We start from the raw sequence: 23,473 nt of genomic DNA on the forward strand, positions 1-23,473 counted from the left end.
GGATGGAACCTGCATCTTCTGCATTAGCAGGCAGGTTCTTTACCAGTGAGCCACCAGGGAAGTCCGCTTAGTGAATACACAGAAATAAAGTTGAAAGGAACATAATAGAGTGAGCATGTATCAGTTTAGAAACAACTTTTAAAATATGCCCAAACTCCAGCCTGCTGGCATAGTAGCTTGCTAACATGGAAAAACTTTGTTTTAATGTGTGTAGTCAGTGTTCAGTGGTCCATGTTACATCCATATCATTCTGAAGGTAGTCATATACCAGCATTGGGCACCACAGTTTTGTAGTGTCAGTCACAATTGATCAGCTGCGGACCTGCGACCCTACTTAAAATCTGGCTGAGAGGATAAAGTAAGGGGAGTATGGTGCAAGAGAATCACAAATAGAAATGCCAACAAAAGGGAGAGCTTGTCCTCTTCTTCCTTGCTCATCTGTAGAACCTACAGGCCTGCTTTAGAGTTCCCTTTGGAACACAGTGGGGTAGGAGAGAATTCTTAGGAAAGCTTGACAAGGAATTCAAAAGAGCACATTTTAAACATGAAAGAAAGTGCCTATTTCTTATTTAGGTATTCTGAAAGCAGAAGGCTTACAAGTGTAGCCTGCACCTGTAAGGCTTAAAGGCACCAAAGTAAGGAATATTTGGGAAGAGAACCCATGGGTTATGAGGCTGCATGAGAAAGGATATACTGGTGGGGGGCGAGAGTGGGGGGCAGGATCCCTAAAGTACCTCAGACAGCCATAGGACCAAGAGGCTGAGCCCCCATCCAGAAAAAAATATTGCAGCAGGGCTGGAGACACACTAGGCTTAGGACAACTGAACACCTCTTCAAGAACTAAGCACTCCACCAGCAAAGGACAGAGCCATTCCAAGCCAGGGAAATTCTAGAAATGCCTTACACCTTGGTGTATGGATGGTTTTGTAAGATGACCTCTGGTTCTCCTGTCCCTCCCCCTGCCCCACCCCTAATTTCAGTGAAAATAGACCCAAGAAGGGAGGGAAGAAGTGGAGGAGATGCCACGCTTCACCTACTCCCCTCCCATTTTAAACTAACAAGTCTGTGTTTAGTAATTAAAAGTGAACAGAAAATTATGGAATCTAAGATACTCTTAGGAGATTTAAGATGGCCTAGTTGGAGGTAATAATTAGAAGAAATGAAACAGTTGAAGGTTTATAATGTTTACACTGTAAACACTCTTGAATCAAGTCATAGTTCTATTCTCAGAAGGGATCTTCAGGTCTGACAAGCTAGAGATAACTGAAGATGATTATTAGACCACAGGGCTTTTATAAAAGGGGCTTCCTGGGTGGCTCTAGTGGTAAAGAAGGAAGGAATTTCCTGCCTACCAATGAAGGAAATGTAAGAGATGTGGGTTTGATCTCTAGGTCTGGAAAATCCCCTGGAGAAGGAAATGGCAACTCATTCCAGTATTCTTGCCTGGAGAATCCCTTTGACAGAGGAGCCTGGTGGGCTACAGTCCATAGGGTTGCAAAGAGTTGGATATGACTGAAGCAATTGAACATGCATGCATGCACTCAACTGAGCTAAAATAACTAGAAAGGAAGGCTTAAAAAAAAAAAGTCTTTTTAGCTGTTCTCAGTGTGTGACCCTCTAATCATTAAAGAGTCAGTATCTGATTGTTGTATATTTAGGAATCCCCATTTGAATATATTCAACAAAACATTTATTTAACAAATATATGTCGATAGCCTCTTATTAGGCAGAAAGCATGTTAGGTGCTGGCAGTATAAATACAAAGAAGGGGGCCTTTCCTGATGGTCCAGTAGTTAAGAATCCACCTCGCAATGCAGGGGATGAAGGCTCAATCCCTGATTGGGGAACTGAGATCCCATGTGCCATGGAGCAGCTAAGTCCACGTGCCACAACTACTGAGCCTGTGGCACAACTAGAGAGCTGCCGTGCTGCAAAATGTTTAAATAAATATTAAATAAATAGATATCAAAGACAGTATTGCCTGTCCTTGAAAAGGTCATTGTGTGTGTATTTATAAGTTCAGTTCAGTTCAGTTGCTTAGTCGTGTCCGACTCTTTGTGACCCCATGGACTGCAGCACGCCAGGCCTCCCTGTCCATTGCCAACTCACAAAGTTTACTCAAACTCATGTCCATTGAGTCAGTGATGCCGTCCAACCATCTCATCCTCTGTTGTGCCCTTCTCCTGCCTTCTGATCTTTCCCAGCATCAGGGTCTTTTCAAATAAGTCAGTTCTTTGCCTCAGGTGGCCAAAGTATTGGAGTTTCAGCTTCACTATCAGTCCTTCCAATGAATATTCAGGACTGATTTCCTTTAGGATGGACTGGTTGGATCTCCTTGCAGTCCAAGGGACTCTCAAGAGTGTTCTCCAACATCACAGTTCAAAAGCATCAATTCTTTGGTGCTCACATCCATACATGACTACTGGAAAAACCATAGCTTTGACTAGACAGGCCTTTCCTTCTCTGTCTCTGCTTTTTAACATGCTGTCTAGGTTGGTCATAACTTTTCTTCCAAGGAGCAAGTGTCTTTTAATTTCATGGCTACAGTCACCATCTGCAGTGATTTTGGAGCCCCAAAAAAATAAAGTCTGTCACTGTTTCTATTGTTTCCCCTTCTATTTGCCATGAAGTGATGGGACTGGATGCCATGATCTTAGTTTTCTGAATGTTGAGTTTTAAGCCAGCTTTTTCACTCACCTCTTTCACTTTCATCAAGAGGCTCTTAGTTCTTCACTTTCTGCCATAAGGGTGATGTCATCTGCATATATGAGATTATTAATGTACCTCCACCAGAGGACTACTAGACATACCAGAGAGTGGATAGAAGTGTAGAGTAACATCCAGGAGGAAGCAATTGACTTCTTAGGGAAATCATAGAGGCGTCACAGAAAGCATGACATTTAAGCTGGTTCTTGGAGTAGGTCTTGTGGCTCACCTGGTAAAGAATCCACCAGCAAGTGCGGGATACCTGGGTTTGATCCCTGAGTTGGGAAGATCCCCTGGAGAAGGGAAAGGCTACCCACTCCAGTATTCTGACCTGGAGAATGCCATGGACTGTGGGTCACAAAGAGTCAGACACAACTGAGTGACTTTCACTTTGGAGTAGGTGCACATTAAGCCTATGAAATCTGTGGTAGCCTTTAACACCTTGCTCAGATGAGTTTATCAGGTTGTTTTTCCACCTGGTAGTTTGATGAGAGCAGAGCAGGGAAGCTCTGATGGGAGGAAGAGGTGCCAGAGAGAGAGGGCCTTACAAGAAGGGAAGTCTGGAAGTCAGGGCTCCTTGAGTCTCCCCAGGGATACAGCAGGGCTACTAGGAAGAAAAGCTCTGCCAGAAGTGGAGGAAGACAAAGCTGTAGCCTACATCACTTTACTTGGGTCTGGCCTGGTTCTATTGATCTATTTCAGGGGCTCTTTTTGAAATTATATTTCATATACAGGATTCTGTCCATCAGACAGGACAGTCACTGACTGTTAAGACTTTCCTATTTGAAACAATGTATGCAGATGGATATTCATATAGGACAATCAAACAAGGGCTGAACTAGGTGCAAATGCTCGCAGCAGAATGAGTAAGTGAGCACATACAGAAGTGCAGTTCGACTTCAGGCTGTACTACAAAGCCACAGTTATCAAGACAGTATGGTACTGGCACAAAGACAGAAATATAGATCAATGGAACAAAATAGAAAGCCCAGAGATAAATACACGCACATATGGATACCTTATCTTTGACAAAGGAGGCAAGAATATACAATGGATTAAAGACAATCTCTTTAACAAGTGGTGCTGGGAAAACTGGTCAACCACTTGTAAAAGAATGAAACTAGAACACTTTCTAACACCATACACAAAAATAAACTCAAAATGGATTAAAGATCTAAACATAAGACCAGAAACTATAAAACTCCTAGAGGAGAACATAGGCAAAACAGTCTCTGACATACATCACAGCAGGATCCTCTATGACCCACCTCCCAGAATATTGGAAATAAAAGCAAAAATCAACAAATGGGACCTAATTAAACTTAAAAGCTTCTGCACATCAAAGGAAACTATCAGCAAGGTGAAAAGACAGCCTTCAGAATGGGAGAAAATAATAGCAAATGAAGCAACTGACAAACAACTAATCTCAAAAATATACAAGCAACTCCTCCAGCTCAACTCCAGAAAAATAAATGACCCAATCAAAAAATGGGCCAAAGAACTAAATAGACATTTCTCCAAAGAAGACTTACAGATGGCTAACAAACACATGAAAAGATGCTCAACATCACTCATTATCAGAGAAATGCAAATCAAGACCACTATGAGGTACCATTTCACACCAGTCAGAATGGCTGCGATCCAAAAGTCTACAAATAATAAATGTTAGAGAGGGTGTGGAGGAAAGGGAACCCTCTTCCACTGTTGGTGGGAATGCAAACTAGTACAGCCACTATGGAGAACAGTGTGGAGATTCCTTAAAAAACTGGAAATAGAACTGCCTTATGATCCAGCAATCCCACCGCTGGGCATACACACTGAGGAAACCAGAAGGGAAAGAGACACGTGTACCCCAATGTTCATCGCAGCACTGTTTATAATAGTCAGGACATGGAAGCAACCTAGATGTCCATCAGCAGATGAATGGATAAGAAAGCAGTGGTACATATACACAATGGAGTATTACTCAGCCATTAAAAAGAATACATTTGAATCAGTTCTAATGAGGTGGATGAAACTGGAGCCTATTATACAGAGTGAAGTAAGCCAGAAGGAAAAACACTAATACAGTATACTAACGCATATATATGGAATTTAGAAAGATGATAACAATACCCTGTGTACGAGACAGCAAAAGAGACGCTGATGTATGGAACAGTCTTATGGACCCTGTGGGAGAGGGAGAGGGTGGGAAGATTTGGGAGAATGGCATTGAAACATGTAAAATATCATGTATGAAACGAGATGCCAGTCCAGGTTCAATGCACGATACTGGATGCTTGGGGCTAGTGCACTGGGACGACCCAGAGGGATGGTATGGGGAGGGAGGAGGGAGGAGGGTTCAGGATGGGGAGCACATGTATACCTGTGATGGATTCATTTTGATATTTGGCAAAACTAATACAATTATGTAAAGTTTAAAAATAAAATTAAATTAAAAAATAAATAAATAAAGACTGACCCATTCAAATAAAAAAAAAAAAAAAAGAAGTGCAGTTCGAGTTATCTTCATCCTTACGGCCCTCTGAAGCTTTGATGATCTACCTCATGTTTTTAAATTTTCCAGTTTCAAGGAGGTATATACTAAGACATTGGCTAATTGTATGATTTGGAGCAATCAGAAAGATACCATTTTTAAAAGTAATCCTACAACTAGAAGGTTGGACTAAATTACCACTATGAGCCTTTCCAAGGCTACCTGTAACTTATGAGTAATAGAGGCTAGTTCCAATACTTTGGCCACCTGATGCAAAGAACTGACTCATTGGAAAAGACCCTGATGCTGGGAAAGATTGAAAACAGGAGGAGAAGGGGACAACAGATGATGAGAATGGCTGGATGGCATCCCTGACTCGAAAGACATGAGTTTGAGCAAGCTCTGATAGTTGGTGATGGACAGGGAGACCTGGCGTGCTGCAATCCATGGGGTCACAAAGAGCTGGACATGACTGAGCGACTGAAATGAGAGGCTAGTTCATTCAGTGCTAATGATCTTATAGTCAGATTTGGCGCACTTAGATCAAATTCATTTATTTAAGAACTATTTGGTCAGTCATCTATTAGTAAGGCTGCCAGATAAAAATACAGGTCACCTGTAAATCTGAATTTCAAGTAAGGAAAAATGACTTTTTCTAAGTATGCTCCATGTAATATTTAAATATGCAAAATACTCAAATATTAGACTTAAAATTAATCTTTAACTGAAGCTCAAGTTTAATTAGGTATCGTAATTTTTTTTTTTTCCCCTAAATCTGGCATTCTTAGTATTAAAAACTAGGCTCTGGGGAAGATGAAAAAGTGAGTCAATTATAGATTCTTCCCTAGAGTCAAAAGAGATTCAAATGTAAAACCACATTACAAAATGAAAAGTGATAAATTTATCAGAAATATACACTGAAAAGATTATAAAAGTTGGCAAGAGGGAGAAATTACTCCTAGGCTTAAAAAACAAGGGAAATCTCTGCGCTGGGCTGAGAAAGATGGCAGGATGAAGGCATGTGAATGTGGTAGGGAGAGGAAGAAGGCATTCCTGGTAGACTTCATGGCTTCAGTAAAGTCTTGGAGGGACAGCGTGGAGTGAGAGAGGTCCACTAGTCACTCAGTTTGACCATGGCCTGATTATATGAAGGGAAATAATGTCAGAGAAGATTGGAAAGGTGAGTTTGGGTCATACCAAGGGAGCCTAGACAGATAAGGAGGGAAGGGAAGTCGCTCAGTCGTGTCCAACTCTTCACAATCCCATGGACTGCAGCCTACCAGGCTCCTCCGTCCATGGGATTCTCCAGGCAAGAGTACTGGAGTGGGTGACCAGGGATGTAGACTGGAAGTCTGAATAGGCCAAGGAGTTTGGCTTGGTGCCCAAAGGTTTTTGATCCAGGGTGACACTGCATACCAAAGAGACAGGAGAGTATGAAAGATCATCCCAAACCAATCACCTTTAAGAAAACATGGCTCATTAGTTTTGTCTTTGTTCACAAAAGAAAACACATCTTAAAATATGTACTAAGCGGAGAGGAAATGTGGTAAAGTGGAAAAACTGTAAGCTTTGCTAAAAAAGTATTCTGAGTTTAAACCTCCATTTTCCCTCTGACTTTATTTCCTGTCTCTGAAGCATGGTTTCCTTATCTGTAAAGCAGGACTAACTATGTTCTTGTTATGCTTGGATGTTGTGAGTAGGTACCACTGTGTACCTGGAACACAGTGGGAGCTGACCAGATAATAATTGCTGAGTTATTATTTTGCTTACTAATTCCTTATTCCTCTCTAGCTTCCAGAGTTTCTTATTTTATTGTAAAAGGTGAAGATGCTGCCAGTAATTAGAAAACTTCCTTTCAAAAATATTTACTTTTTTCTCTCTTTGTAAAAAATTAGTATTTTTAAATAAAGTACAGCATACTCATCTGAACTGAAAAATACAGGAAGAACCAAGAAACCAATATTTGGAATGTGGGGGCCAAATATTTGCTTTAAACTGGTTCCTCAATGTCAAAAAAAAAAAAAAACACCTAGGTTCCCTTCCTAACTTAAATATCACATGGTTAGAATGGGTATCCTGGGAAGAGCTTGAGTGTTTCTGGGTGATTATTAAGTGAAAGCAGCCATTTCTACTTATTTATCTGTGGTCTGACCAGATAATGTGAAAGTTGTACCTCAGCTAGTGAGCTAGGGAATCTCAGGCATGCTCCGTGCTTGTTGGAATAACAGCACATGTGGTCTGAGACCCAGAGGGAAGGAGAGACTTGAGAAATACTAGGACAGTTTATCCGTGTAGAGATCCATTCTAGATTATTATTCTTCTGGTTTCTGGTTTTCTCCCCTAGAATTCTATCTCAGTTGTTTATGTAAAATGAGCCACAAAGACTCATGATAAATGTGTTCTCTGAGAGTAGCAACTAGAGGAACGGTTACCCAAAGAGACCTGTCATTGTCTGAAATAGCCACCATTGCTGAGCTTGTGTGTTTACAGATAGTGCCTCCCCATTTGGGCATTTTTCTTTCCAAAATGAATTCTCATCAGCAGTTACCTTTGTTCATATATTTTCTCCTTGACTTCATTCCCGTCCCCATTGCCTAGTATCCAAAACAGATTTACAGCTGAAGAGAAACCACCCTTGTCTCTCCCCATTAGACCTGCAGTTTGCTCTCAAGTCTATTTCTTCGCATAGCCCAAAGTAAGCTGTGTTTTAGGTTCATCCTCATGCTTTGTATTTGGGGTCAGTAAGCTCACTAAGTACATAGCTGTGACACAGTAGGATTCCTTCAGATTTTAAACACATGGACATGGTATTTTCAGTCCCAGAAGACCAGTCCTTGGGTGATTTGCCCTGGGTAATATTTTTGGCAGTGCCTCTACGTTTGTTTTTAATAGCATTCTGGGTTCATGTTTGTGAGACTCTCAAATTTATTTCCAGTTAGATAAAGGTGACCTTCCTCTTCTCCAAGCTGAATCTCCCATGAGACTCATGAATTCTGTTGAGACCTATCACAGCTGTCCTTAGTTAACTGCTAGAGCACCTTCAGTCCTAAAATAGCTGACATAAAAATAAGACCAAAACACAAAGGAAGAACAGAATGGTCAGGCACATCTCACCACATTTTTATCAAATTATTTAGGTTAGGACTTGAAAACCTGGTTAGTGCTTGACATTTTGAGTTTAAAGATAAATGGAGAAACTGAAGGTAGCTTAATCACAGAGCATAGAATTAGGACCAATCATATTCAAAGTCTGGGAACAGTGAGACAGGTTCCTTTAGAACACTGCTCTCATTTGTCTGAGTGGCCCCCATATAAGAAAACACTCTGTCGTGTGGGTGAGGCTGACTGCAAGACCATTGGCCTCCATCCCATCTATGCTCCAAGGCTTGATCCCCCCGGGGCTCACAAAAGTCAGTCGCTCACTTTGGGAGTGAGATAGCTGAGTCACTTCCTCCTTTCTACTTGTTTTTCTGCCTCTCTAGGAAAGGGACAAGTTTACTGCTTGCCTTGGGAAACACGAAAGTTAAACATGATAAATATAAATGGTGATTGAAACCAGCATTAGATTCTATAAAGTTGAAAGTGGGGCTTGATACTCTGGGATAGTGTATGTTCTTTTGTATAGTCATTTTAGAAAAGTTAAGTTCTACCACCTCTCCAAATATAAGCATAACTTCAAGATACTGTATATAGGTTTGGTTCCAGACCACCGCAGTAAAGTGAATATTGCAGTAAAACGAGTCACACAATTTTTTTTTGTTGTTTCCCAATGCATATGAAAGTTATATTTATACTATACTGCATGGAGAAGGCGATGGCAGCCCACTCCAGTACTCTTGCCTGGAAAATCCCATGGACGGAGGAGCCTGGTAGGCTGCAGTCCATGGGGTCGCAAAGAGTTGGACACAACTGAGTGACTTCACTCTTACTTTTCACTTTCATGCATTGGAGAAGGAAATGGCCACCCACTCCAGTGTTCTTGCCTGGAGAATCCCAGGGACGGGGGAGCCTGGTGGGCTGCCGTCTATGGGGTCACACAGAGTCAGACACGACTAAAGTGACTTAGCAGCAGCAGCAGCAGCATGCTATTAAATATGCAATAGAATTATGTCTAAAAAACAATGTACATACCTTTACAAAAAAAATGCTTTATTGCTGATGATCCAGTGAATAAGACTCTGCTTTTCAATGCAGGGGCTACTAATTAAATAAAGACTTAAAAAAATACTTTATTGCTAAAACTTGCTAACCATCTTTTGACAATGTGAGACAGTGAGAGTGAAAGTAGCTCAGTCATGTTCAACTCTTTGCGACCCCATAGGCTATACAGTCCATGGAATTCTCCAGGCCAGAATACTGGAGTGGGTAGCCTTTCCCTTCTCCAAGGAATCTTCCCAACCCAGGGATCGAACCCAAGTGTCCCACATTGCCGGCGGATTCTTTACCAGCTGAGCCACAAGGGAAGCCCAAGAATACTGGAGTGGGTACCCTATCCCTTCTCCAGCAGATCTTCCTGACCCAGGAATCAAACTGGGGTCTTCTGCATTGCAGGCAGATTCTTTACCAGCTAAGCTATCAGGGAAGATCTTTGTGAAAAACACAGTATCGGTGAATCACAATAAAATGAGGTAGACCTGTGTTCCCAGAGCAATGAAAGAGTAAAATTTAAAACACTGGAACACTGTTGGTTAGAAGGCTCTTTCCCTGTCTCTAAGTTAGGAACGAATAACACCTACTAGGTAAAACTCATAGAGCAATGCTGTTTACTCAGAAGCCGTAACACTGGCCTCTAGGAAACAGAATCCAAATCATTATTTCTCAAAATTTTTCATCTCAGTGATGCATAGATAGTTTCCTTCCATGAGAAAACATCCAGTATTTATTTTAGATTCAGTATCAACAAAGAATGATAACTTGTATGTATAATGCACTTCTATTAATAGCTTTTTGAGGCATTTCACATGTGCTCCTTAATTGTTCATTATAGTGATAACCCTCTCCTGGTATTGTTATTTCAGAAGCCCTCCAAGTTTGGGAACAACATGCAAAAAGAAGGGAGAAACATTAGTTGCTATTCTCCAACTGGCTTCTCTACAAACCTTTCCTCCCAATATTTAAAAGCTGTAAAGGAAGGAAGACTTGAGGCAGGAGACAGATGGGCTCCAGGCTGAACAGTTTCTCCCCTGTGGACAGAAACTCCATAATAGCAGAAACTTCACAAAAGCAGGATGATGGAGGAGGCCAGGGTATGCCCAGATAAGAGGTTAAAGACCACATATTCTTCATTGTCCTGGAGTAGAAAATGGCAAGTCACTCCAATATCCTTGCCTGGAAAATTCTATGGACAGAGGAGCCTGGCGGGCGGCAGTCCATAGGGTCTCAAAGAGTTGGACATGACTGTGCGACTAACACTTTCACTTTTCACTTTTGTTTCACTACTTTCCATCTTTGTGGAAATTCTTTTCTGCAAAGCCAAAGAGCCTGGGCCTTGTCACTGACCACCGGTCTACTGGTTAGAATTTAGTGCTTTCACCACTGTGACCCGACCTCGGTCTCTGGTCGGCAACCGAAGCCACTGCAGGCCCAAGGCTTCTCAAGATCAGACTTGGATTTTTAACACTGAGATATTGCTCAGAGAACTCACTTCTCTGATAAAAGAGGATACTTTGTTCTTGTAAGGTTGTACAACTTCAGTATCCAATTAGATCATGTGGTTTCAAGAGTTGATACATTCAGCTCTTTTCTGCATTCCTCCAGTGCCTACCTCCACAGAGGAAAAGAGAGAGAACATACTATTGGTTTAATAATTCTTGTGAAAACACAGTGTTTAGATTTCAGAATAGGGACAAGAGAAACCCACAACTGGCTGTCCTCTAGATTGTGTGTTTCTATCACAGAAATTTGAGTATTCTTTTCAAAGGAAGTGTGGATTGCTTTTCTTGCCAGCAGCCACAAGGTGAGTAGTGATCTACTTAACCTACATAATAGCAGTCATTAGAGTAGTTCAAAATTTACCCAATTGTTATATATATATATATATATATATATATACATATACATATATATATATGGGCTTCTCTGGTGGCTCAGATGGTAAAGAATCTGCCTGCAGTGCAGGAGACCCTGGGTGTGATCCCTGTGTTGGGAAGATCCCCTGGAGAAGGGACTGGCAACCACTCTGGTATTCTTGCCTAGAGAATTCTATGGACAGAGGAGCCTGGTGGGCTATACTCTATGAGGTTGCAAAGAGTTGGAGGTCGCAAAGAGTTGGACACAATTGAGTGAGTAACACTTTCACTCTATACATACATGCTTATACATGTCTTGCCACTCCAGGTGAAATAATATACATGTATAATAGATATTTCCTATCTCTATGCCCTGTTTCCTGTTCATTCCTAGAATTGGACCTTGTGTATTTTTAGTGTTCAACAAATATTTGTCAAATCAGTCAGAAATGAAATAAAGATAAACTTCAGTCTAAAAACTTAACCATAGTAGACAGTAGTGGCAGTATTTTTTTCTCCAAAAAACCAAATGAACAGTTTCCAAGCAAAATCAATCTTGCTGATGTTCCTTAATGACTTAGCAATCAAAAATTTCCAGCTCAAAAAATAAGATAAAACAAAACATTAGCTTTGCTGTTACAGATTCTTCAGAAAAATTTGTTCATCATAAATTCAAATATGATTCAGTTGTGCTTTTGTCAGACTTTTGGGAATGTATTTCATTCTGCTCTTTGTTCTGATTACACTTGTAGTAGGATGACATTCTCTTTCTCCCTTATTCCTTTTTTCTCTGCTCTGCCTGGTTCTGTGAAAAGGAAACTGTAATTAAAAAAAAAAAAAGATTCATATTTGGCATATCGAGGGAAAGAAATGTTCTGTTCTTGTAAATACTATGATCTGAAGAATTTAAGGGTCAAAAAGCCTCATCTGAAGATTCACAATATGAATCTGATGCCATCCATCAAGGATTGTTGTTGTTCAGTTGCTAAGTTGTGTTGACTCTTTGTGACCCCGTGAACTGCAGCACGCCAGGGTTCCTTGTCCTGTCCTTCACTATCTCCCTCAGTTTGTTCAAACTCATGTCCATTGAGTCAGTAATGCTATCCAATCATCTCATCCTCTGTCATCCCCTTCCTTTCCTGCCCTCAAGCTTTCCCAGCATCAGGGTCTTATCCATTGAGTCAGCTCTTCACCAAATTATTGTTTGGTGGCCAAACTATTGGAGATTCAGCTTCAGCATCAGCCTTTCAAATGCATATTCAGGGTTGATTTTCTTCTGGATTGAGCTGTCCAAGGAATTCTCCAGTACCACAGTTCAAAAGCATCAATTCTTCAGTGCTCAGCCTTCTTTATGGTCCAACTTACATCTTTACATGACTACTGCAAAAAATCATAGCTTTGACTATACGAACCTTTGCTGGCCAGGTGATGTCTCTGCTTTATAATATGCTGTCCATCAAGGATGGAGACAGGGTATTTGCTTAAACCTTTGACATCTTGATGGTATACCTCCAAAATGGAATCAAGTACCTGGGATTGGAGTGTGGATGGGCAGAAAAGGAAGAGAAAAAAATGGGAAGAAGGCAGAGCAAGAATATCCAAGAATGCATATCTTGATCTGGGAAGCAGTATGATGTAGTAATTAAGGTCAGATTCAGATGCCTAAGGTTGACTCTATCACCTTGTTAAATGAGGAAGATAGTCCTGAATTCAAAGAGTTATTTTAAGAATTAAGTGAATTATCCATGTAAATTTCTTAGAACAATGGGTGACAATTAATCATTTTATAAATATTACCCATCATTATCTGAATCAATTGCTTTTGAATTGGTGGGTATTTTGATAGGGAAAGAATGCAAGTATTTTGACCCCTCTTCTGGACTACATATATATGTTGGATCAGGTAACAAAAATTTCAATTATGGTCCTAATTGACAGTCCTGATTTTGCTTGGTTTCCAAATTCCCTGCATAACACAGTGGTGACTTTAGTTTTCCCATTAACAGGAGACTATTCTGTGCTCATTCTGTAGTTCTTTTCCAGGAAATAACTCAAGCTCCCCCCTTTTTTCAAATCTGCATAATCTATTTATTTCTTTAAGTTCACTAATAGAATAGATTTTCTACTTTTAGTTTTCAGTCATTATTTTTTTACATAAAAATCTTGTGCTTCCATTTCTATTCAAAGTGCCATTAAAGCAAATATTCACAATATACCATTAAATTTTTTAAAGGCAGAACATAACACTATATGTACAGGTTAACCCCCGTTGTTTACTGTAGTTGCCTCCAGAGTAAGACCATGGCGACTTCTGTGTACTTCTTTATACTCTTACATATTTTATACATCACCTAAATATGCTTAGATTACTTTGACAAATAATTAAAATATTACTTAAAATGAAAGTTATCTAGACTAAATTTTAAATGGAGAAATGAAACTAAAAAGAAGTACCTGATTTTCCACCCCCCTCCCGAAACATATTCCCCAGATCATTAATGCTAGTGGTTTTACTGTCAACCCACCATTAAATGGTACAAATAGATGATACCAATATGCTTAAAATGTTGTTTTATCAGAGTAATCTGGCTGACAGAACCTGAACACATGTTATTTTCTTTTTCCTTATTAAAATTTAGTCTGTATCACAAAGATTATTTATCAGTCCCACAAGTATGATGATTATGCTGCATTGGGTCTATTGACAACTCCAGATTTTTTCAGAATAATGAGAAGGAGGAGATAGAAATGAGTCTAATCCTAAATATTATATAACATCAAAAACCATTTCCATTTGGGTTTGGAAAGTAATTGTTTTGGTACATCTATGCCTTCCCCCCCCACCCCTTGGAATTAGCAATACATTAAATAAAATAATGAAGCCGTAGCAGTGATTGAGGTAGTGGAGGGAGAGTTCTTTGATTTAACAGAGGACCCTATCTTTTTTTAATGGCCTGATTTCACTTTCTCAGAATGGATGCCCTGAAACTATTTGCAGCACTAGGGATTCATCTGCTATCAAAGGAATCTTTTGATTCAGTTGGTTAAGTCAGTAAAATCCATGGGGTGGGAAACAACAATTTGAACTCTTCTATTATTTTAAATTATTAAATTCCTATGGTTGCCACTTATAAGCATAATTTTATCCTTTTTTAAAATCTCTAGTCCTTTTTCCCTTCGGGAAAGAGACACATGTACCCCAATGTTCATCGCAGCACTGTTTATAATAGCCAAGACATGCAACCAACCTAGATGTCCATCAGCAGATGAATGGATAAGAAAGCTGTGGTACATATACACAATGGAGTATTACTCAGCCATTAAAAAGAATACATTTGAATCAGTTCTAATGAGGTGGATGAAACTGGAGCCTATTATACAGAGTGAAGTAAGCCAGAAAGAAAAACACCAATACAGTATACTAATGCATATATATGGAATTTAGAAAGATGCTAACAATAACTCTGTGTACAAGACAGCAAAAGAGACACAGATGTATAGAACAGTCTAATGGACTCTGTTGCAGAGGGAGAGGGTGGAAAGATTTGGGAGAATGGCATTGAAATATGTATAATATCATGTATGAAACGAGTTGCCAGTCCAGGTTCGATGCACGATACTGGATGCTTGGGGCTGGTGCACTGGGACGACCCAGAGGGATGGTATGGGGAGGGAGGAGGGAGGAGGGTTCAAGATGGGGAACACATGTATACCTGTGGCAGATTCGTTTTGATATTTGGCAAAACTAATACAATTATGTAAAGTTTAAAAATAAAATAAAATTTAAAAAATAAAAAAATAAATCTCTAGTCCTAAACCTGAAGAATTCCATTCAAGTGATATTTCTTATTATAATAGCCATTTTTAGGGCTGTATTTAATGGTGAGTCAGTCAGTTCAGTCACCCAGTCGTGTCTGACTCTTTGCGACCCCATGAATCACAGCACGCCAGGCCTCCCTGTCCATCACCAACTCCCGAAGTTCACTCAGACTCATGCCCATCTAGTCAGTGATGCCATCCAGCCATCTCATCCTCTGTCATCCTCTTCTCCTCCTGCCCCCAATCCCTCCCAGCATCAGAGTCTTTTCCAATGAGTCAACTCTTCGCATGAGGTGGCCAAAGTACTGGAGTTTCAGCTTTAGCATCATTCCTTCCAAAGAACACCCAGGACTGCTCTCCTTTAGAATGGACTGGTTGGATCTCCTTGCAGTCCAAGGGACTCTCAAGAGTCTTCTCCAACACCACAGTTCAAAAGCATCAATTCTTCGGCGCTCAGCCTTCTTCACAGTCCAAGTCCCACATCCATACATGACCACTGGAAAAACCATAGCCTTGACTAGATGGACTTTTGTTGGCAAAGTAACGTCTCTGCTTTTTAATATGCTGTCTAGGTTGGTCATAACTTTTCTTCCAAGGAGTAAGCATCTTTTAATTTCATGGCTGCAATCACCATCTGCAGTGATTTTGGAACCCAGAAAAATAAATCTGACACTGTTTCCACTGTTTCCCCATCTATTTCCCATGAAGTGATGGGACCAGATGCCATGATATTCATTTTCTGAATGTTGAGCTTTAAGCCAACTTTTTCACTCTCCTCTTTCACTTTCATCAAGAGGCTTTTTAGTTCCTCTTCACTTTCTGCCATAAGGGTGGTATCATCTGCATATCTGAGGTTATTGATATTTCTCCCGGCAATCTTGATTCCAGCTTGTGCTTCTTCCAGCCCAGCATTTCTCATGATGTACTCTGTATATAAGTTAAATAAACAGGGTGACAATAGACAGCCTTGACGTACTCCTTTTCCTATTTGTAACCAAGCTGTTGTTCCATGTCCAGTTCTAACTGTTGCTTCCTGACCTGCATATAGGTTTCTCAAGAGGCAGGTCAGGTGGTCTGGGATTCCCATCTCTTTCAGAATTTTGCACAGTTTATTGGGATCCACACAGTTAAATGCTTTGGCATAGTCAATAAAGCAGAAATAGATGTTTTTGTGGTACTCTCTTGCTTTTTCCATGAGCCAGCAGATGTTGGCAATTTGATCTCTGGTCCCTCTGCCTTTTCTCAAAGCAGCTTGAACATCTGGAAGTTCACGGTTCATGTATTGCTGAAACCTGGCTTGGAGAATTTTGAGCATTACTTTACTAGCGTGTGAGATGAGTGCAATTGTGCAGTAGTTTGAGCATTCTTTGGCATTGCCTTTCTTTGAGATTGGAGTGAAAACTGACCTTTTCCAGTCCTGTGGCCACTGCTGAGTTTTCCAAATTTGCTGACATATTGAGTGCAGCACTTTCACAGCATCACCTTTCAGGATTTGAAATAGCTCAACTGGAATTCCATCACCTCCACTAGCTTTGTTCATCGTGATGGTTTTTAAGGCCCACTTGACTTCACATTCCAGGTGAGTAGAAGATTTCAAATTGGGCTGATATCATGGACTATCAAAGGGACACTTTCTTTAGTGAATATATGAAAAAGGAATCAATAGAAGAATCTTTTTTGATATTTGAAAGCCTATATTTTTCTCTTTCAATTATGGAATCCAGGAATTCCCTGAATTATGGAATTTCTGAAATTTTTGAAAGATTTATTACTTTTCTTTCTGTGAGGTACTAGTATCTTATAGGCAACACACTTGAATATGGATGTATTGCCATGAGAGAGAAGAATATAATATTAATTTGATATTTATTACAAGAGAATAAATAAACCCTTGCTGGCAACAAATAAAGGCATAATTGGATTACTAAAAAGACATATCTATAAATATATTAGAATGGCTTAGTAAACAGTGAATAAATTTTATTCAGTATTTTAGAGTTTTACAGAAGGAGATACTGGTCAGATGTTGTTTGTAAGGTTAAATACGAAAGGGATACACTAGCACTGAACCAGAAGATAATAGAATTATGTAATCAGCATTTTAGATCAGGAAGATGTCTAAAAGTTTACATTTCAAAGTATAAAATATAAAATTCAGAAAGATGGACTTTTCCACGGTCTGAGTCAATAGCACAATTAAGTTTAATGTAACATAGTTATATTAAGCACTTACAAAGGTTAAAAAAAAATCCTTTCTTTGACTTGATTATCTACTATCTGATTGGAGAGCAATGCAATCTATGCATTCCCTAGATTTAAATATTGAGCATGGTATTATTGTACGTACTATGATAGAGGTGAACAGTACCTGATATGGAGTTTCTGGAGAAGATGACACACAGATCAGTCAAACCAAGGATGACAGGAAGGGCATTCCAGGGAAAAGTAAACTACAGGAGCAAAGGGAGAGGGTATTGCATATACAGGAAATAATGAGCAGAAAAGTGTGGAGGCAGGTGGCAAGAGGTCTGTTAAGTAGGGACAAGGTCGTATAGGGCAACATTGGCAGAACTTGGGAGCTTAATCTTTGGAACAGTAATATGGGGCTTTCAGAGAGTTTTAAGCCTGAGAATATCTTGAATGTGAATTTGTGTGATCTTCTGGTTGTAGTATCAAAGAAAAGCAACCAATTAGGAAGTGTTTGGAGCAGTCCAAGCAAGTAGTGATGAGGCCATGATCTAGCACAGTGATGAAACTGTAATATACCAAGGTGATAAAACTGGAATATGCCAACCTAGAAATGCCAAAGAGAAGCAGTTCAAGAAATACGAGGAGGTAGAATTGTCAAGGGTGAGGAGTTTATGACTGCTTTCAGGTTTCCAACTTTAGTGGCTGCAGAGATGATGGTGCCTAAGTACTGGAATAGGAGAAGTTTGTTTGGAATTAAAAAATGAATTCAGTTTTGAAAGAGTGTGAGGTGCTTGTGGGACATCCAATTGATGTGTAAAAGGATATGTGAATCTGTAGTTCATGATAATCATTGGCCACCTGATGCGAAGAACTGACTCATTGGAAAAGACCGTGATGCTGGGGAAGATTGAACACAGGATGAGATGGTTGGATGGCATCACTGACTCAATGGACATGAGTTTTAGCAAGCTTCAGGAGTTGGTGATGGACAGGGAGGCCTAATGTGCTGCAGTCCATGGGGTCACAGAGAGTCAGACATGACTGAGCAACTGAACTGAACTGAACTGATTTGAGAGTCATCAACCTAGAGATCTTAGTTAATATTATTGTGGATGAGATAAGTAAAGAGAGCACATAAATAATGAAGAATGCCTGACCCTGTTTAAAAATCTGGAAAACGTAAACACAGCTATGAGAAATGATCAGAGAAGAAAAAGGGAGACTTGATGGAATAGATTATGACTGATAAAGGAGAGAGTTGAATTTCAAGAAGTGAGTGGTTAACAATATCAAATGTTGCAGTGAGGGCTAGACAGATAAGGCTTGAAAAGAATCATGGAATTTGGCCATAGGGTCATATTTGGTAATCTTTGCCAAAATCCTGGCATTGGAAATCAGATTATACAGTGGAAAAACAAATGATTCCATTGACTTCCAGTCCAGAGCTCTTTCCACTATACAATATTATTGTGAAACTTTAAACTCTCTCTCGCTCATCAAAATTCATTTGCAGATTATTATTCTTGCTATGCATTTTTTTTTTTTTTTTTTTGCTTAAATACAGAACTCTAAAATAACCTAAGAGCTAATAGGGTCAGTAGGTCCTTTCTTGGACCTAAATGTATAGGTTCTACTGTGTCTGTTGCTTGGAAAAAAAAAAAAGAAGGGAGGGCTTAAAAGTCTCTATAGAAACTTTATGCTTTTAAATTAATATAATTTCTAAAGAAAAGCTTTAATATATTTTCTGACTTTGTGGGTTACAAAGTGCTCATTTATCAGGATATTTAGAAAGGGTTAATTATAGATTTGAGGACTTCAAAGTACAATGACACACTGAAGATCTGCCTTCAGGAAAAGCAGTGAATATAACAAACACTCAAAAATTTAGAATAAAACTCCATCTTTAATAAACTGAAAAAAGGACATAAGGAAGCCTTAAAATATGTAGGTAATCTATTCAATTTTGTAACATTTGGACAAATTAAAGAGAAAGCTGTGGTGGAAATATTGAGGCTTATGCATTGGAAGATACATTGGAGGAATCCTATGAAAGAGGTTCTTGATGTCTTGTCTATCCAGAAGGCATGTGGAAGAATTCGGTGGGTGGAATAACTTCTCAGAAATTTCACACTTGTAGTCACCAGCTGTAACATATAACCCAATCGCATGAAGCAGTGTATAACCATTATTTTAAACATCTGCCAGGGTATGAATAAACTAGTAAATGACACTGTCCTAACAGCTCATCTATGGTTCTTTAATTGAACCAGTGAGACCAAGTAGTGTGGGTAATAAGCAAGAAGTATGGGCTGGGGAGACAGGTAGAGGTTGGGGAATGTTTCTATAAAGACCAGGTCCAGATGAAGACTATAGAGAGAATAAAGCTGAAAGAGGAACCATTCTTAAATTTTCTTTGACCTAGCCTTCCACACAGAGAAACTGCCTGGAGGTGAGGCAGAGTACAGTTGAGAAGGGAAAGAACAACCACTTTGCAGCTGTGACCCAAAATCAGTAAATCTCTCCTCAGGTAACATGTGACATACACAATTTCACTGTGAACCATGTTAATTTTCTATTTATCTCAGAGGAAAAAGTGAAAATGGACACCAACACACACACAGTCCATCAGCAGAGAGTGAATGCTTTTTTGTCTTTTTTTTTTTTTGGTCTGCACTGGTCTTTGTTGTGGCAACCAGGCTTTCTCTAGCTGCGGCACACGTGGGATTCTCTCATTGTGAAGCATGGGCTCCAGAGCACGTGGGCTCAATAGTTGTGGTGTGCAGGCTTCTCTAGCTGGGGCTGTGGCATGTGGGGTCTTAGTTCCCTGACCAGGGGTCAAAACTGTGTCCCCTACATTGGGAGGGCAGATTCTTAACAACTGGACTACAGGGAAGTCCCAAGTGAATGCTTTTATGCAGTGAAGTGTTTGAGTACAGTATGACTAATCTTTGGCTAAACACTGAGTTATACAGATACAGTGGTGACCACTAGAAATACAAACTTAAAAAAAAAAAAAAAAAACTCATCAGTGACCAGCATTTCGGGGAATCAGGCTCTGCAAGTTTTTCCAGGCAAGTAGGACAATCACAACCATCACCAGGGAAAATCAGAATTCAGAGATGCTACCTACAAGATGTTATTTAAGAAACCTGATGCTGGGAGGGATTGGGGGCAGGAGGAGAAGGGGACGACAGAGGATGAGATGGCTGGATGGCGTCACTGACTCGATGGACATGAGTCTCAGTGAACTCCAGGAGTTGGTAATGGACAGGGAGGCCTGGCGTGCTGCGATTCATGGGGTTGCAAAGAGTCAGACACGACTGAGCGACTGAACTGAACTGAATAGTCAACAACAATAAAATTGAAAGAGCTGAAAATAAACAAGAAATTGTGGCCATATTTAGGGAAAAATATCAATCAATATAAATTGTCTCTGAATGTCCCTATTTGTTGGATTTAGCAGACAAGTCTTCAAAGTAACTATTATATGTATGTTCACAGAACTAAAGGAAACCATGTTTAAAGTATTAAAGGAAACTATGATAGCAATAATTCAATGAATAGAGAATTTCAACAAAGCGAATTTATTAAAAAAAAAGAACCAAGTGAAAACCAAGTGAAAAAAAAAGAATCCAAGTGAAAAACCAAAGAAACTATGATAGCAATAATTCAATGAATAGAGAATTTCAACAAAGTGAATTTATTAAAAAAAAAGAACCAAGTGAAAATATATATATTGACTATATATTACTAAGCTATTTCATAAAGATAAAAAGGTTTAATTTTGCATGAGTGAAAGCAAAAATCCAAGACGTCAAAAATTTTAGGATGCAGCTCAAGTAATGCTGAAAGAGAACATATATAGCTCTTGACACCTATATCAGAAGGGAAGCAAGGTATCACATTAAAAAACTAAGCTTCTACCTTTAAAAGATTAGAAAAGTGGAATCTAACTCAAAAGAAATAATGACAGAGAAGAAATCAGTAAATAGAAAAAAATAATAAAGGTAATTAATGAAATAAAATTAAAAGATTTTTCAGAAAAATAGACAAATTCTTAGCTAAACTGTACCATAAAATAAGAGAAGCATAATTTACCAAAATCAAGAGTGAAAGAGGAGATATTACGTCTGATCCTAAAGAAATTTAAAACATTGTAAGGAACTATCATAAACAATTTCATGCCAACAAATTAGACAATCTAAATGACATGGACATTTCTAGAAAAGCATAAATCAGAAAATTTTAATTAATCTCTACCAAGTAAAGAAGTTGAATTAATACTTAAAACTTTTCCCACAAAGTAAAACTCAGAGCCAGATTACTTATATCTGGTTATTCTGTTCCACTCTAGCAAATGTTTAAATAAGAAATGTATAATAAATTATATAATCTATAATAAATTCTTTCAAAAAACAGTAAGAGGGAACATTTTTAAGCTCGCCTATGAATGATTATTGCTATAATACTGAAACCAGACAAAGATATCATGAGGAAAGAAAACTACATACCAAAAATCTCATGAACAAAGACATAAAAGTCTTTAATTAAATGTTGGCAAACCAAATTCGCAACATATAAAATGCACTATATACCATGACCAAGTGGAATTAGAAAAAACAATGTGTTATAACAGATTAATAGAATTAAGGACCCCAAATGCAAGATTACCTCAATAAATGCAGACAAATCCTTTGACAACACTGAATATTTACTGATGATAAAAACCTCTCAACAAATAAGAGTAGATCAGAAGTACTGCAAATGACGTTGCAGGAAAATTTGGGTGTGATTAAAAAAGTTCTAAGGCTGTGGTGGTGGTTGAAAATCTATAAATTTACTATCTAACTGTATACTTACTAGTAGGCTAGTTTCATAGCATTTAAATTATACTCCAATAAAGCTATCCCAGAAAATGTTTAAAAAACCCTTGAGGAATGACAAAGTCCAAGGTCTCTGTGCAAGTCTGACTTTGTATATTTAGACAAAGACTGAGCTGCATAATGATTATTTTTCCTTCTTTTCTGAGTTGATTAACTCTGCTTTCAATAGTAACAGTTTATGGGAAATTTAGATCCTTAATTCCCTAGAGGACTTTTGACTTTTCTGTTGTCTTCAGAAGAGAAACATCCAGATAACAGAGGCACCAGTTTCATTAATGATGAAAACTGTAGAATTTTTTAAAATTTTAAGACAGATTGTCAATAGTTCTGTTTATTTGATCAATAAACTCTTTTCAACAAGTAAGTTCACTTTCCGAAGCCCCCGTAGAATAAATTAACCATAGGACTATGTCTCAGCCAGTTTGAGCCGCTATATCTGAGGTTTCCCAGGTGGTGCTAGTGATAAAGAATCTACCTGCCAATGCAGGAGACATAAGAGACATGGGTTTGATCTCTGGGTTGGGAAGACTCCCTGGAAAAGGAAATGGCAACACACTCCCCTATTCTTGCCTAGAGAATCCATGGACAGAGGAACGTGGTGGACTCCAGTCCGTGGGGACATGATTGAAGTGATTGAGCATGTACACACTCCTGGGTGGTTTACACAAAACCATTTATTTCCCACTCTTCTAGAGGCTGGGAAGTCTAAGACCGAGGAGCTGACAGATTCAGTTCCTACTGAGAACCCTGTCACCAGTTTGCAGGATGAATCCCGAGCTGGAATCAAGATTGTAAGGAGAAATATCAACAACCTCAGATACGCAGATGTGCTCATGATCAGTCATGTCTGACTCTTTGCAACCCTATGGACTGTAGCCCATCAGGCTTCTCTGTCCATGGGATTTTCCAGGCAAGAATACTGGAGTGGGTTGCCATTTCCTACTCCACAGATATGCAGATGATACCACTCTAATGGCAGAAAGTGAAGAGGATCTAAAGAACCTCTTGAGGGTGAAAGAGGAGAGTGAAAATGTGGCTTAAAACTCAACATTCAAAACACTAAGATCACAGCATCTGGTCCCATCACTTCATGGCAAATAGATGGGGAAGAAATGAAAATGGTGGCCAATTTTATTTCTTGGGTTTCAAAATCACTTAGATGGTGACTGTAGCCATGAAATTAAAAGATGCTTTCTCCTTGGAAGGAAATCTATGACAAACCTACACAGCATATTAAAAAGCAGAGACATCACTTTGCCAACAAAGCTCTGCAGAGTCAAAGCTAGGTTTTTTCCAGTAGTCATGTATGGATGTGAGAGTTGGACCTTAAAGAAAGCTGAGCACCAAAGAATTGATGCTTTTGAACTGTGGTGCTGTAGAAGACTCTTGAG

The sequence above is a fragment of the Bos taurus genome, chromosome 3 (genome assembly GCF_002263795.3).
Source record: "Bos taurus isolate L1 Dominette 01449 registration number 42190680 breed Hereford chromosome 3, ARS-UCD2.0, whole genome shotgun sequence".
NCBI classification, from domain to species: domain Eukaryota; kingdom Metazoa; phylum Chordata; class Mammalia; order Artiodactyla; family Bovidae; genus Bos; species Bos taurus.